This window comes from Passer montanus, unplaced genomic scaffold (genome assembly GCF_014805655.1).
Source record: "Passer montanus isolate IOZ18808 unplaced genomic scaffold, ASM1480565v1 scaffold35, whole genome shotgun sequence".
NCBI classification, from domain to species: domain Eukaryota; kingdom Metazoa; phylum Chordata; class Aves; order Passeriformes; family Passeridae; genus Passer; species Passer montanus.
The window spans coordinates 8,757,585-8,771,934 of record NW_024368263.1 but is presented as its reverse complement, the minus strand read 5'-3'; positions in this window follow the sequence as shown (position 1 = coordinate 8,771,934).

Below are 14,350 nucleotides of genomic sequence, written 5' to 3'. Positions count from 1 at the left end.
CCCGGGCCGGCTCCGGCTCCGCTGCGGCGCCGCCGCTTTTATCGCGGCCGGGCGGGGCGGCGCGGGGCGTCACGGAGCGCGGAATCCCGGCCCGCGGCGGGGGGGCCCCGCGTGGGAGCGCGGCGTGAGCGAGTGCGAGAGCGTGCGGGCTGGTGCCGTGAGCGTGAGAGCGCGTCCGTGTGTCCGACAGCGTCCCGCCGTCTGTCCGCCCGTGTCCGTGGGCGGGCGGGAGCGCGCGTGGGCGGCGCGTGGGCAGCGGAGACTGAGCAGGGGGGGCTGCGGGGATGTGCGGGGGATGAGTGTGCCGAGTATGCATGTGTGTGTGCGTGTGTGCATGTGTGTGTGTGTGTGTGTGTGTGTGTGTGTGTGTGTGTGCCGGGTGTGCGTGTGTGTGCTTGTGTGCATGTGTGTGCGGGTGTGTGCCGGGTGTGCGTGTGTGTGTGCATGTGTGTGTACGTGTGTGCGTGTGCATTTGTGTGCTTATGTGTGCTTGTGTGTGTGCCAGGTGTACGTGTGTGTGTGTGCTTGTGTGCATGTGTGTGCATGTGTGTGTGGGTGTGTGCCGGGTGTGCGTGTGTGTGTGCATGTGTGTGTGCGTGTGTGCGTGGTACCGATGTGTGCGGGGTGTGTGCGGTGTCCGGTGCAGGGCCGTGGGTGCCCGTGGGTGTCCCGTGGGTGCCCGTGGGTGCCCCCTGCGTGTCCATGCCGGGCTCCCGGGGCTGTGGCCGCCCGTGCCGGGGTGCGGTGCGGAGGCAGCGGCCGGGGCAGCCCCGTGGGTCGGTGCAAGGTGAGCAGGGGACGCCCGTGGGCTGCGAGCCCCGGGGGCAGCACAGACGGGCCCCAGTCCCTCCGTGTCCCGGGGCAGCTGCTCCCGCTGGTGCCGGTGCCCAGCCCCACTCCGGGTGCAGGGGAGCAGCTTTTTTGCTGCTTTATTAATCACTGAAAGAACCGTGCAGGTAATGTCTGGATCTGTCCTTGGTGAATAGCTCGTGGCTGTTGGAGCTGTCACTTTTTTCATCTTCAGCACTTCAGCCGAGGCCGATCCTCATTCAGCCAGCAGTGTCCCCTGCCCTTGTTCCCCACGTCCTTGGCCAGGCACCTGAGCACAAACAGAGCTGTCCCAGCTCCCTGAGCCTCTCCTGCCTGTTGGCTTTATCCTTGTCCTCTCCTGTTGTGGTAGGAAGCTCCTGGCCTGGAGAGCAGCCTGCAGGGGTAGTGGGGACTGTGGCCCCTCAGCTCAGCTCAGCTGGGCACTGCAGCAGCACATATGGCTGGAGTATTTGCATAATGCCAAGTTATCCTGCGAAATATGAAGCAATTAATTTTGATTAGTGAAGTGGGTCAATAAAATACAAAGACTTTCAGTCCACGGATCTGCAGAAGATGAAACACGAGGACTCCATGGTCCTTTCCCCTTTGATCTGCCTGGAGCAGGCCTGGGAAGCCCTGGCTGGGGCTGGAGCTCCCTGAGCTGCTCTCGTGGTACCTGTGACTGGTTTGATGCCTCTCCTGGAGCAGGTCTTTATCCAGCCCGGGGAGGTTTGTGGCACACTGATGTGGCAGGGGGTATTTCCTCCTCAAAGGCACCTCAGCTGCCCTTGGGAGCCTCTTTCCCTGTCCAGCCCTGCTGTGCTACAGTAAGAGCAATGTTTCACGGCCAAACCCAGGGGTCTGGGGCGCCCTGCAGGAGCAGGATGGCAGCCTGGCAAACCTCTGAAGCTCTGCTGCCCATTTATGCCAGCCTGGGGTACCCAGGGCAGTGCTGACCCAAGTGGCTAAGAGCTCAGGAGCTGTGCCAGGGTGCTCAGAACCTCTGGGGCACCTTCGTGGGCATCCTGCAGTGCTTTCATCAGTGTCCATCCCACCTGTCCTGGTGCTCATGAACCTGGGTGTCCTTTGGAGCCTTCCTGAGGCTCCTGGGTCTCAGTGCTGGTCCTGCCTGTGCAGCTCAGAGCCACCTGTGGTGCTGCTCACCTGCAGGGCTGCCCACACCTCTGGCACTGCTCCCCTCTGGGGTGTTGTGTGCAGCAAATTTGGGGGGAAAATCTGCATTTCCAGCAGGCTCTTCCTTCTGGCTCAATCGCCCTGGTTACTGTTCCTGCTGCTGGCTCTGTGCTGAGCAGTGCAGCAGGAGCAGGGAGGGAGGGAGGGGGATAAGGAGGGGACAGACCCCATGGGGTTTGCTGGGCAGAGCACTCTCCCTTCTGTGCTGGTTGGGTTTGGGGATTTTGGCAAAAGGAAAAGCTGACAAGACTGCAGGTTTAATCCTGCCACGGGCAGGAACACAACCCAAAAATAATGTTACTGCAGGCAATAGAATGACACCAGTGTAAACCAGTGTGAGAGGCAGCAGAGCCAGGTCCCACTCCTGCTCACATCTGCACAGCCCTGCCAGAGCTGAGCGTGTCACTGAACCAATTTCCCTCACAATCTTTTGTCATCCGTAGCACATTATGCGGAGATGAGACCAAGGTGACAAATGCAATAAAATAAACACTCGGATGCTATGGTGATGGAGACCAGGAAATGCCTGGATGGGAAAAAACAACAAAGCCGTGCTACAAGAGATAAGCAAAATAACCCCTGTGGCTCCTAATGCAAAGAAAGAAGCGGAAAACATGATCAGGATTTCAGCTTTCCCAGAATCACTGAATCATGCAGTAGGATCTGTTATTGCTTCTGTGGATTTAGGAGCTGTGTGGCTGTAATGGAGTAATGGAGCCCCTGTTTTTAACTCTTCTCTTGCCTCTTCCCAGGCGCTCGGCAGCAGCTGATTTATGGCTCTGTGGCTGCAAAGAGCTGAGCACAGCTCTCAAGGACCCTCGCAGAGGATTGAGCCCTGAACAGGAGCCAGCAGGCACATTTGTACCGTGATGGACGAGGATGGTTTTGGACAGCCCAGGGTGCTCCCAGCGCCGTGGCCTCACCGTGCAGGGGTGAGGGGTGTCAGTCTGTCTGCTCCACACTAACCTCTGTGTTAGAGCAATCACCAGTGCAGAGAGGACAGCTTTTCAAAGTGGACAAATCTCTCTAATCCCAGGAGCTGGAGCCCCAGGGAGCAGGCAGTGGAAGCTTTCTCTCCTGCTTGTGCAGCCTGCTGTACATAAACCATCTCCTGTGGGGTGATGCTGATTCCGCAGTTAAGTCTCCTCTGCGGAGTGGGAATGATGAGATCCATTATGGGATGGAGGCAGCTTGAGACGGGAAACAGCAATGGCCACACTTCCAGGAGCTCAGCTCCCTTTGTCTGGCCACGGAGCTGCTGCTTGTGCTGCTGTTGTCACTGAGGCTCCTGAGGGACTGTCCCCTGCAGCCCCACACCCCCATCCCCAGCAGGCTCAAGGCAGGACAGGGCAGACACTGCCACGTTGTTTCATTTTAATTTTTTTATAAAAGTAATTTTTATTGTTTTTAATAGAATAATTGTTTTTGGGGAAACTGCAGCAAGGACAGGGTCTCTGGTCACAGCACCACCGTCTCTGCAGAGCCCAGATGTGGGGGGGCAAGATCACCTCCAAAGCTTTTTCCTTCTGCAGCTGAACCAGAGAAACAGCCCCCAGCTTTTCCATGGTTCTGTTGAGAATGCTGCATATGCAAAATGGGTTTTTTGGTGCCTTCTAAAGGGTGCAGCTGTCACTAGAGCAGCTCAGACACGGGCGCAGCCAGTGCACACACCGTGTGTGAGATGGAGTATTCCCTTCTGTGACAGACACACTCTGGACAGGAGTTGGGAATTTTGCTGCATTTTGCTGCAGTCTTTCTTTGCAGATCTCTCCCTCTCTGTTTCTCTCCCTCTCTCTCTCTCCCTCTCTCACACATTCACTCTCTTCCCTTTTTCCCTTCCCTTGCTTTCATTGCTCCCATCTCACCAGCCAGTCTCCTCCTAAATTGCCTGACATTTACACTCAGTGAGGCTCGGGAGTGTGGTCTCTGTACCAGTAGGTCTCTGTGATGCTATAGGGACACAGATTCTTTCATTACAAATAATTTAGCTCTATATTGCATAACATCCTAAAAAGCTTTCTAGGGCAGTCTCATGCTAGCTGGATGCACAGTTCCTATCAATATTACATTACATTTGGGTACAACAGTTATGAAGTTTCATTAAAAATTTAATTTGTGGTTTAAAACTGCAGCATCCCCTTAAAAGTGTGGCAGAGAAGCCATTCTGGGTGCTGGAGCTGGCAGTAGCCAAAACTGCAGGGAGAGCTGCAGAGGGGCTGGGGTGGGTGTGATGTTTCCTGCACAGGAGCAGGGGGAGCTGGGCCGGGTCCCGCTGCGTTCCTGCCCCTGCGGTGCCTTTTTGAGCAGGGATTGCAGCTTTCAGCCGTGCCTGAGCCTGCCCAGCGCGGCCTGAGCCCATCCTCGCCGTGCCCACCTGGGGTGGCTTTGGGGCCAGGAGGGGATGCCCGCGGGCAGGGAAGGAGCGGGCTCTGTGCCCGGGGCCGTGCCGGGAGCCCGGGGAGCAGGACGCTGCCGTGCCCGTGGCACACATCCCTGGCACCCCTCTCCGCCGGGAGCGGAGTGTGGTGCCGTGCCCAGCTCGGGCAGTAATGAGCTCTGCGGTGACGCCTCGGCAGCGGAGCTGAATGGAGGCAGCTCCCGCAGCCCGCATCCGCCTCGGAATTGATTTGAGCAGGAATTCCCCCCTGTCTGCACACACGCACGTCAGAAGAGCTGCCAGCCTTTCCTCCCAGCCCATCGCTCAGGTGGTTTTTCAGCGCTGTCTGGGTTTCCCTGCAGCGAGAGAAGCGAGGTGCCTGCTCTGGGATGGATGCCAGCCCAGTGCTCCCAGTGCTCCCAGTGCTCCCAGTGCTCCCAGTGCTCCCAGTGCTGCCCGGCTCCGGGACCGGCCCTGCCGGCCCCAGGGCTGCTCTGGGGTGTCACAGAGCACCCACAGGGACAAACGGTGCCTCCCTCCGTGGGTTACCAACCGTGTCATTTCTCGCCCTGCCCAGCAAACGAGGGGGGATTTGCAGCCAGGTGGGGGCTTCCAGAAGTCTGCACGGTTCTGGTGTTTGCTGTAGGGCTGCAGAGAGCACTTCCCCTCCCCCAGTGAGGATAATAATGGGGAGTGGGTTCCCAAATCCCTTAAGCTTCTTTGATAGCTTCAATATTTATCTGTAATCCTTCTGGTGCTTCTGAACAGACACAGCTCTCTGTCCCTGTTGCTCTGGAGCTTCTTCCCACCTTGCAGTGTTCCCTTTTCGTGGGAGAAGAGGCAGGGCAGAATGAGAAGAAAACATCAAAAGCTGGTGACACTGCTGTGCCCTAGTTTTTTCCATGATTATTTATTATTTTGCAGTCTCTTCCTCCCTTTCTCCCACTCCCTCTGTTGTGTTCTGTTACTGTGCTGTGCTGGGGTGACCCAGGCTGCACACCAGCTGCCCCCAGAGCTCTGCCCCCAGCTGAGAGGGAGAGAAAATAGAGCAAAAAGCTCGTGGGGCAGGACAAGGGCAGGGAGAAATCCCTCAGCAATCACCACCACGGGCAAGCAGGCGGGACCTGGGGAAATCAGTTTGTTACCAATCAACTCAGAGTAGGATAATGAGAAATAAAAACTAAACATTTAAACAGCTTCCCCTCACCCCTCCCTTCTCCCCAGGATCATCTTCACTCCTGCAGCCTCTCCCTCCTGCCCTGCAGCGACACAGAGGGGTGAGGAGCAGGGCTGTGGTCAGCTCATGCCACGATGGCTCTGCTGCTCCTCCCTCCTCCTGCTCTGCAGCCTGGGCTCCCCCACGGGGCACAAATGGCACCCTGGCACCGCCCTCCCGCAGTAACCTGGTCACACAAACCCCAAACACGTCTGTGGAGACTGGGAATGCTTCCATGGCCAGCCTTGGGGTGGATGGAGGGATGGAGGGATGGATAGATGGATGATGGATGGACGGATGGATGGATGGATGGATGGACGGATGGATGGATGGATGGATGGACGGATGGATGGATGGATGGATGGACGGATGGATGGATGGATGGATGGACGGATGGATGGATGGATGGATGGACGGATGGATGGATGGATGGATGGACGGATGGATGGATGGATGGATGGACGGATGGATGGATGGATGGATGGACGGATGGATGGATGGATGGATGGACGGATGGATGGATGGATGGATGGACGGATGGATGGATGGATGGATGGACGGATGGATGGATGGATGGATGGACGGATGGATGGATGGATGGATGGACGGATGGATGGATGGATGGATGGACGGATGGATGGATGGATGGATGGACGGATGGATGGATGGATGGATGGACGGATGGATGGATGGATGGATGGACGGATGGATGGATGGATGGATGGACGGATGGATGGATGGATGGATGGACGGATGGATGGATGGATGGATGGACGGATGGATGGATGGATGGATGGACGGATGGATGGATGGATGGATGGACGGATGGATGGATGGATGGATGGACGGATGGATGGATGGATGGATGGACGGATGGATGGATGGATGGATGGACGGATGGATGGATGGATGGATGGACGGATGGATGGATGGATGGATGGACGGATGGATGGATGGATGGATGGACGGATGGATGGATGGATGGATGGACGGATGGATGGATGGATGGATGGACGGATGGATGGATGGATGGATGGACGGATGGATGGATGGATGGATGGACGGATGGATGGATGGATGGATGGACGGATGGATGGATGGATGGATGGACGGATGGATGGATGGATGGATGGACGGATGGATGGATGGATGGATGGACGGATGGATGGATGGATGGATGGACGGATGGATGGATGGATGGATGGACGGATGGATGGATGGATGGATGGACGGATGGATGGATGGATGGATGGACGGATGGATGGATGGATGGATGGACGGATGGATGGATGGATGGATGGACGGATGGATGGATGGATGGATGGACGGATGGATGGATGGATGGATGGACGGATGGATGGATGGATGGATGGACGGATGGATGGATGGATGGATGGACGGATGGATGGATGGATGGATGGACGGATGGATGGATGGATGGATGGACGGATGGATGGATGGATGGATGGACGGATGGATGGATGGATGGATGGACGGATGGATGGATGGATGGATGGACGGATGGATGGATGGATGGATGGACGGATGGATGGATGGATGGATGGACGGATGGATGGATGGATGGATGGACGGATGGATGGATGGATGGATGGACGGATGGATGGATGGATGGATGGACGGATGGATGGATGGATGGATGGACGGATGGATGGATGGATGGATGGACGGATGGATGGATGGATGGATGGACGGATGGATGGATGGATGGATGGACGGATGGATGGATGGATGGATGGACGGATGGATGGATGGATGGATGGACGGATGGATGGATGGATGGATGGACGGATGGATGGATGGATGGATGGACGGATGGATGGATGGATGGATGGACGGATGGATGGATGGATGGATGGACGATGCATGATGGACAGATGGATGGATGGATGGATGGATGAAGGATGGATGATGGATGGATGGATAGATGGATGGATGATGGATGGATGATAGATGAACGTGTGGCAGGACAAGCCTGGAAGGAGTTCCAAGTGCAGGTGGGGCACACAGATCCAAGCCTGGGTTGAACAGGTGGGAGTGCAAGCACAGGAACAGGGACTGGGATTAGGGAGCTGAGCTGGATCTGCTCCAGGGAGGTTTGGAGGGGCAGAGCTGCCCACATCTCGAGTCCTCGGTGCTGGGTGTGGGATCTCACGTGCCAGAGCCAATTCATGGTGGAGAGTTTGGGGTTAAAACACAAAAGGTTTTAAAGCCAGGATGAAGAAAACCATTCCAAGGCAGCAGGGATTCCCTGTGCTTGCTGCTGTGAGGGCTGACCCGGAGCTAGAGGATGGCTTTGAGTGGGAAAAGGGCTCTCAGCGTGCTGAGTCTCTGCAGAGGCTGCATTAGGGCTGGGAGCATCGATTCCTCTACAAGGTCGAGACTCCAGCAGCTGCAGAGAGACTGAGGGTGACTGGAAAGGCCCAGGAGCTGCTTCCAGGCTCTGAGAGAAGCTGGAGACGCCTTGGCTGCCGTGCAGCTGGCACTCCCTGGGCTGGGATGCAGCAGATGGCAGGGGCCCAGCCAGCTCTGCCCCCTGGGGTGGCAGTGGGAGCCTCAGCAGGGCTCTTCATGGTCTGGCAGAACTCTGGGCTCCTGCACACCTGGCAGGAGCAGTTTGGTTTGTGGTTTTTCACACTGGAGCTGCAGCTCCATCCCCACTCCTGGGGGCTGGCACTGTCCAGCTGTGCAGTGGTGACATTGTCAGGGGTGCTCTGGGGGAACTGCTGTGCCTTCTTGGGGCTCTTCTGCTTGGGAAGTACAAAATAAATGAGTCGTAGATCCAGGAGATGCTGACCGTGCTGCAGTGTTTCCAGGGACAGGAATTCCTGGCAGGGGCTGGGGAAGTGGAGCACACCTCTTGCCCGTGCCACAGCCCCCCTGTTCCATCAGCAGTGGAAAGGGAAATCCTCAGCCTGCTGGAAATCCACATTTTAGATTTATACAGCATGTAAAACCTTCACTTTCCTGCGAGGCAGATCTTCCCCGGGGTGAGTGACAGGAGTTTGTGTAGCAGTGGAAAGGGAAATCCTCAGCCTGCTGGAAATCCACATTTTAGATTTATACAGCATGTAAAACCTTCACTTTCCTGCGAGGCAGATCCTCCCTGGGTGAGTGACAGGAGTTTGTGCGGATGTTCATCCCAGTGCCATTAACTGTAACCAGGCTGCTCACCCTGTGCCTCACAAACCCACAGGATTTCAGCAAACGCCTGAGCCATAAAACCCACCAGGACTTGGGAAATCATGGGTGATCAGGATGTCACTCGGCATCAGGAGTCTGGGACTGAAATGTCCCAGGCATGAGGAAAAGTTTTCAGCTGATGTGTTCCATGGGAATGGTCTGTTCGTGCTGATTCCACAGGTAATTGCATTTCCCAAATGGAGGAAGAGATTTTGGGTTCCTTTGTCAAAACCAGCCTTACTGGTTAACCCTCCACACGGGAGCCAGGCTGGATTTGCCCATCCTGGGATTCTTTTGGTAGGATCCCAGTCTCTTGGTGGTTGCCTCTCTTATCACAGGTCACCAAACCAAACCGGTTCTGGTTCTGGTTCTGATTCCAAAGCAACCTCGGCGTCTTTGTGCTGGCATTTCCAAAGGCAGCTCCATGAAACAGCTCCCAGATTCCCAAGTGAAGTCAGGATGAGAAATCCCTGTAAAATGCTGAATATTATCAGCCAAAGGGAAATGTCAGGTCCTGCAGCAAAAGAAGCCAGGGCTTTTGGGCTGAAGGCTTTTGCCCGGCCCGGAGGAGCCCGCGGAGCTCCCGGCGCTTTGGGGCGGCTCTGTCAGAGCTGACACCGATCTACAACAGCGACATGGCGTTTAAGGAGACATTTCTGCACTTCTAATGAGAAAACCAGAGAATATCTGCCGAGGTGACATCGAGCACGTGCTGTTAGACACCCACAGCCCGATCACCTCGCAAATTGCCCGTCCTGCGAGGAGACGGAGGCAGATAACGATAAGGGATGAGCGGCTCGGAGATGGATGACGGGCTGGAGAACTCTATTAACAGCTCCTCCAAACGCTCCGATCTATCGCATCCCCACGTATCGAGCGCAGCCTCGCCCGGGCTTTGTGAGGAAAACAGCTCCATTAAGCAGCCGATTGCTGGCGGTGTGCGGAGGGGTCATTCGAGTCTCCCCTGCGCCGCCGGGAACACAGAAATCTTTACATCTGCGGTGAACTGAAATCGCCTTTGGGGTCAAACGCGGCGCCTGCTTCACGGTCTAAATGACTTCCAGCTTGTATACTACCTGGAATTCGAAGATGTCAAATGCACTCATTAAGTAAACTCTACAGCTCTGATTCATCTGGAAACTCGCCCTGTTGTAGCTCAGGGGAGGCAAAGCCAGCAGATAAAACTCCCAAATTTTCTGCCTCCAAAAGCTGCATCACCTTTCCTTTCTCCCTCTCTTTTCTTCCCTGGTGAAAAATTTCCCCTGATGCCCAAATGTTTCTTCCACTGAAAGAGGAAGGAGAGATTTTTGACCTAGTATTTTTGACCTGGCCTTTTCAGCGTGAGAAGGGAACACTCCCTGGTGAAAAATTTCCCCTGATGCCCAAATGTTTCTTCCACTGAAAGAGGAAGGAGAGATTTTTGACCTAGTATTTATTCTGGCCTTTTCAGCGTGAGAAGGGAACATGAATCCCTGTCACACTCCTGACTAAGATGCCGCTTTACCCCCTTTCTATGCCTCCCGTATTTTTGAGGCAGTTCGAGTGTGCTCAGAAGAGCACATCCCATCACATCAGGGACTGGGACACTGCAGAACTCCTGGCGTGGGAAGAAGCTCGGGGGGCATCTCCTCACTCCCTAAAACTCCCTGGCAGGAGGGGGCAGCTGAGGGCGTCCCGGGGAACAACAGGACAAGGGAAAATGGCCTCAGGCTGTGCCAGGGGAGGGTCAGGTTGGATACTGGGGGAAATTTCTGGAAGTGGCCTCAGGCTGTGCCAGGGGAGGGTCAGGTTGGATATTGGGGGAAATTTCTGGAAATGGCCTCAGGCTGTACCAGGGGAGGGTCAGGTTGGATACTGGGGAAAATTTCTTATTCCAAAAGGATTGTCCAGCCCTGGCACAGCTGTCCAGGATTCTCCATCCCCGGGGGGATTTAAAGGCAGCTGGGGACATGGTCAGTGCTGGGGAACATCTGGACTTGATGGTCTCTGAGGGCTTTGCAACCCAGGAGGTTCTGTGGTTCCTGTCTGGGCAGGGAAAGCCTCATTTCTCCATCTCTGCCCTGGTGGCTGTGCCCGGAGAGCTGGAACTGCAGCAGGAGCTGCTGCCCTGCTCTGGGGGCACCTGTGGGGGGCAGGCACAGCACAGCCCCCCAGGCAGGTTTGGGGTTCTGGGGGCACCTCAGGTACAGCACAGCCCCCCTGGCAGGTTTGGGGTTCTGGGAGCACCTCAGGTTCAGCAGAGCCCCCCCGGCAGGTTTGGGGTTTGGGGGCACCCCAGGGGGCACCCCAGGTACAGCACAGCCCCCCCGGCAGGTTTGGGGTGCTGGGGGCATCTCAGGTACAGCACAGCCCCCCCGGCAGGTTTGGGGTTCTGGGGGCACCTCAGGTACAGCACAGCCCCCCCCGGCAGGTTTGGGGTTCTGGGGCACCTCAGGTACAGCACAGCCCCCCCCGGCAGGTTTGGGGTTCTGGGAGCACCTCAGGCACAGCACAGCCCCCCCGGCAGGTTTGGGGGCACCTCAGGTACAGCACCAAACCCCCCGGCAGGTTTGGGGTTTGGGGGCACCCCAGGTACAGCAAACCCCCCGGCAGGCTCTGGGAAGCACCGGTGCCCGGGTGAGGACACGATTCCTCCCCTGCAGCGCCGGGAGCCGCCGGGAAGAGCCGGAGCAGCCCCGTCTCGCAGGAGAGGTCACCGGGAGGCTTCCCGAGGCGGCAGTCGCTGTGTGAATCACGGTTTGATGGTATCGGCTTTGGCACGGAACGGCGCCCGCCCCCTTCCCACCTGCCTCCCCAGCCCCAGCCCGGCTCACATCTGCTGGGAAGCAGGGGAGGGAGCCTGTGCTGCACATGCATAAATAATAGCGCTGAAATCAGACTCGCTTAAAAATAGATATCCTTCCTAATCAATATTTCACCTACTGTCTTTAGGCTGCAAAGCTGCCCCGACTGAAATGTTAAAGCAAACCTCGTTGTTTGCCCCTAAATGCCCCAAACAGCCCCGGCCGTGGAGGGGCTGCCCTGGGGTGTCGCCCTGATTTTTGGAGATTTTCTAAACCTTCAGATGTTTGCATTCTTGTAACGAACTTGCTCACATACTTTCTGTAAAAAACTTATTATTTTGCATTTTTATGAAAGAAAAGAAATTAATAAACTATTAGTTTGTCCAGTGTCATTGGGGAGGTGACACTTTCACCACCCAATCCACTGTCACTTTTAAAAATCTATAAATGTTAAAATAAAAAAATAATAAACTGCCCTTTTTACCTTAAAAAAAACCTTTCACCCTCCAATCCACTGTCACTTTAAAAAATCTATAAATGTTAAAATAATAAAAAAAATAAACTATCCTTTTTACCTTAAAAAAACCTCAACCAAATCCACATCATGTTATTTCGTGTCCTACAGTGACACCGGGGAAGGAATGTGGCCACCTGCACACAAACAGAGCCCAGGGAAGGTGGCCTGGTGGCCTTTTGGCTCTGAGAACAGAGCTCTGCATCCCTCTGACTCACTTGGTGACCTGTGAGTTTGAGTAATGAAATCCAGAGATAAGATCTCTCATGATATTTATGAGCAACATTCTTCTTTCTGTATCTGCATTTCTTCCTGCCCAAAAGTGGAATTAGAATTAGGTGGCTGAATAAGGCAAAACAAAGGACGTTGGCAGAGCCCGAGATAGGAGGATTTTTCATTAAAAAGAGTGACAGGTGGGAGAATGTGTCCAAACGTGTTTCTGGGAGATAATCCTGCGGTTTGGGTTTAGGGCATCGCTCACTGTGCCTTACCTGACATGATGCTTCTACTGCCGGATTCCCGGGGAATGGGGGTGATTTAATCTGTTCATTTAATCCTGGGGCTGGAGGCCGGCTGTGCATGGAAGGGCGCTCCTGAGGGCAGCCCTGGCACCACCTCTGCCCTGGCACGGAGCCTTGGCAGCGGGGAATGCGGGCCAGCAGTGCCGGGAAGTGAACAGGAGAGGGAGAATCCCGTGGGATAAAAGCGGATAAAAACGAGAGCAGGCTCCCGGTGCTGAAGTGATTTCAGCTTTTATTACAAAAAATAAAAGCCTAAAGCAAGGGGGCTTGGGGCCGAGCAGGAGCGATCCCCTCGAGGATGCTGCAGCTCTGCTGGGTCAGCTCCAGCAGCGACGTCCCCGTGGTGTCCCCGATGTCCCAGGTGGAGCAGCACACCTTCCCTGCGTCAGAATCCCCCCTTTTATCCTGTTTTCTGTCCCTTTGGACCGGTTTCTGTTTGGATCCTTCATTTGCATAAGGGTTGAGGCGCTTGATTGCCCATTACAGCTCTGTCCAGGCTGGCTGCTTTCGCTGGGGATGGTGCACTTTACTGAGGTGTCATTTCTTATAATTACCTTTTAACCCTTTTACCATATAACACCCGAACTAACAGTACATGCTTAACAATTATCAATTATTTTGCGGCAGTTGTGTTGTTGGCAGGAGCTGTGCAGTGCAGAGGGCACACTGGGATCCCGGCATACCCGGGCAGGGTATTCATTATTCAAATATTCCTTTCAAACTGGGGATTTTTCTGTTTATTGCCAACTTCCCCCCAGCCGGGCACCGCCGCTGCTACACTGGGATCCCGGCATACCCGGGCAGGGAGGGCTGCTGCTGCCACCCCCAGCCGGGCACCGCCGCTGCGCTGAGCCCTCTGTCCCTGTCCCCGCGCCCACCCCGAGCCCTGGAGCCGCCAGGCCAGGCCAGCCCAGCAGCACAGAGGCAGGGCATCCCCCCGAGGGGAGAGGCAGGGTGAAAAATGCGTAGTTTATGATTGGCTTCTCGCAAATATTAAAGTGAATATTATACGTGTTACATTAGACACAACACATATAATTTAATTATTGTATTAATTATACTAATACTCAATAATTACAATAATAAATTAATTAATAATTAAGAAAGAATAATTATATAAAAATAAATTCATTATTACATTGTATTCTTAAATGAAATAGCTTTTAATGTTATACAATTAATAAATAATAAATTAATTGATAATGAATTTATTTATTACTGTATTAATTTTCTTAAGTAGTGTGTTAAATACAGTTTTAGGCTATAACATAATGTTAAAATAGAAACTATGCCATGTGAGATACTTTTTTGAAAGAGAGGAATGAGGTACTTGTACTGACATAGCAGCCACAGAACACCTAAATCTTTCAGAAAAAGAGAATTTATTGCTCTTTTATCAAAAGAAATTAACTTCTTCCTGCTTTGCTCAGCCCTGAAGAAGCCGAATGAGGTACTCACACCGAGATAGCAGCCACAGGACACCTAAATCTTTCAGAAAAAAGAGAATTTATTGCTCTTTTATCAAAAGAAATTAACTTCTCCCGCCTTGCTCAGCCCTGAAAAAGCCATCAGGATTTAGAGGAAGAATGAGGTAGAATCCTGTGTTTGAATGGAAGTTATGCATCATGTGTGAGGTGTATGGATGTGCAACAGGCTGTTGTTTTAAGGGTTAATCCTCTGTTAACGTGTGCCCTTTTTTGGGCTTCTTTTGCCCACAAAGAGGCACCCGGACTG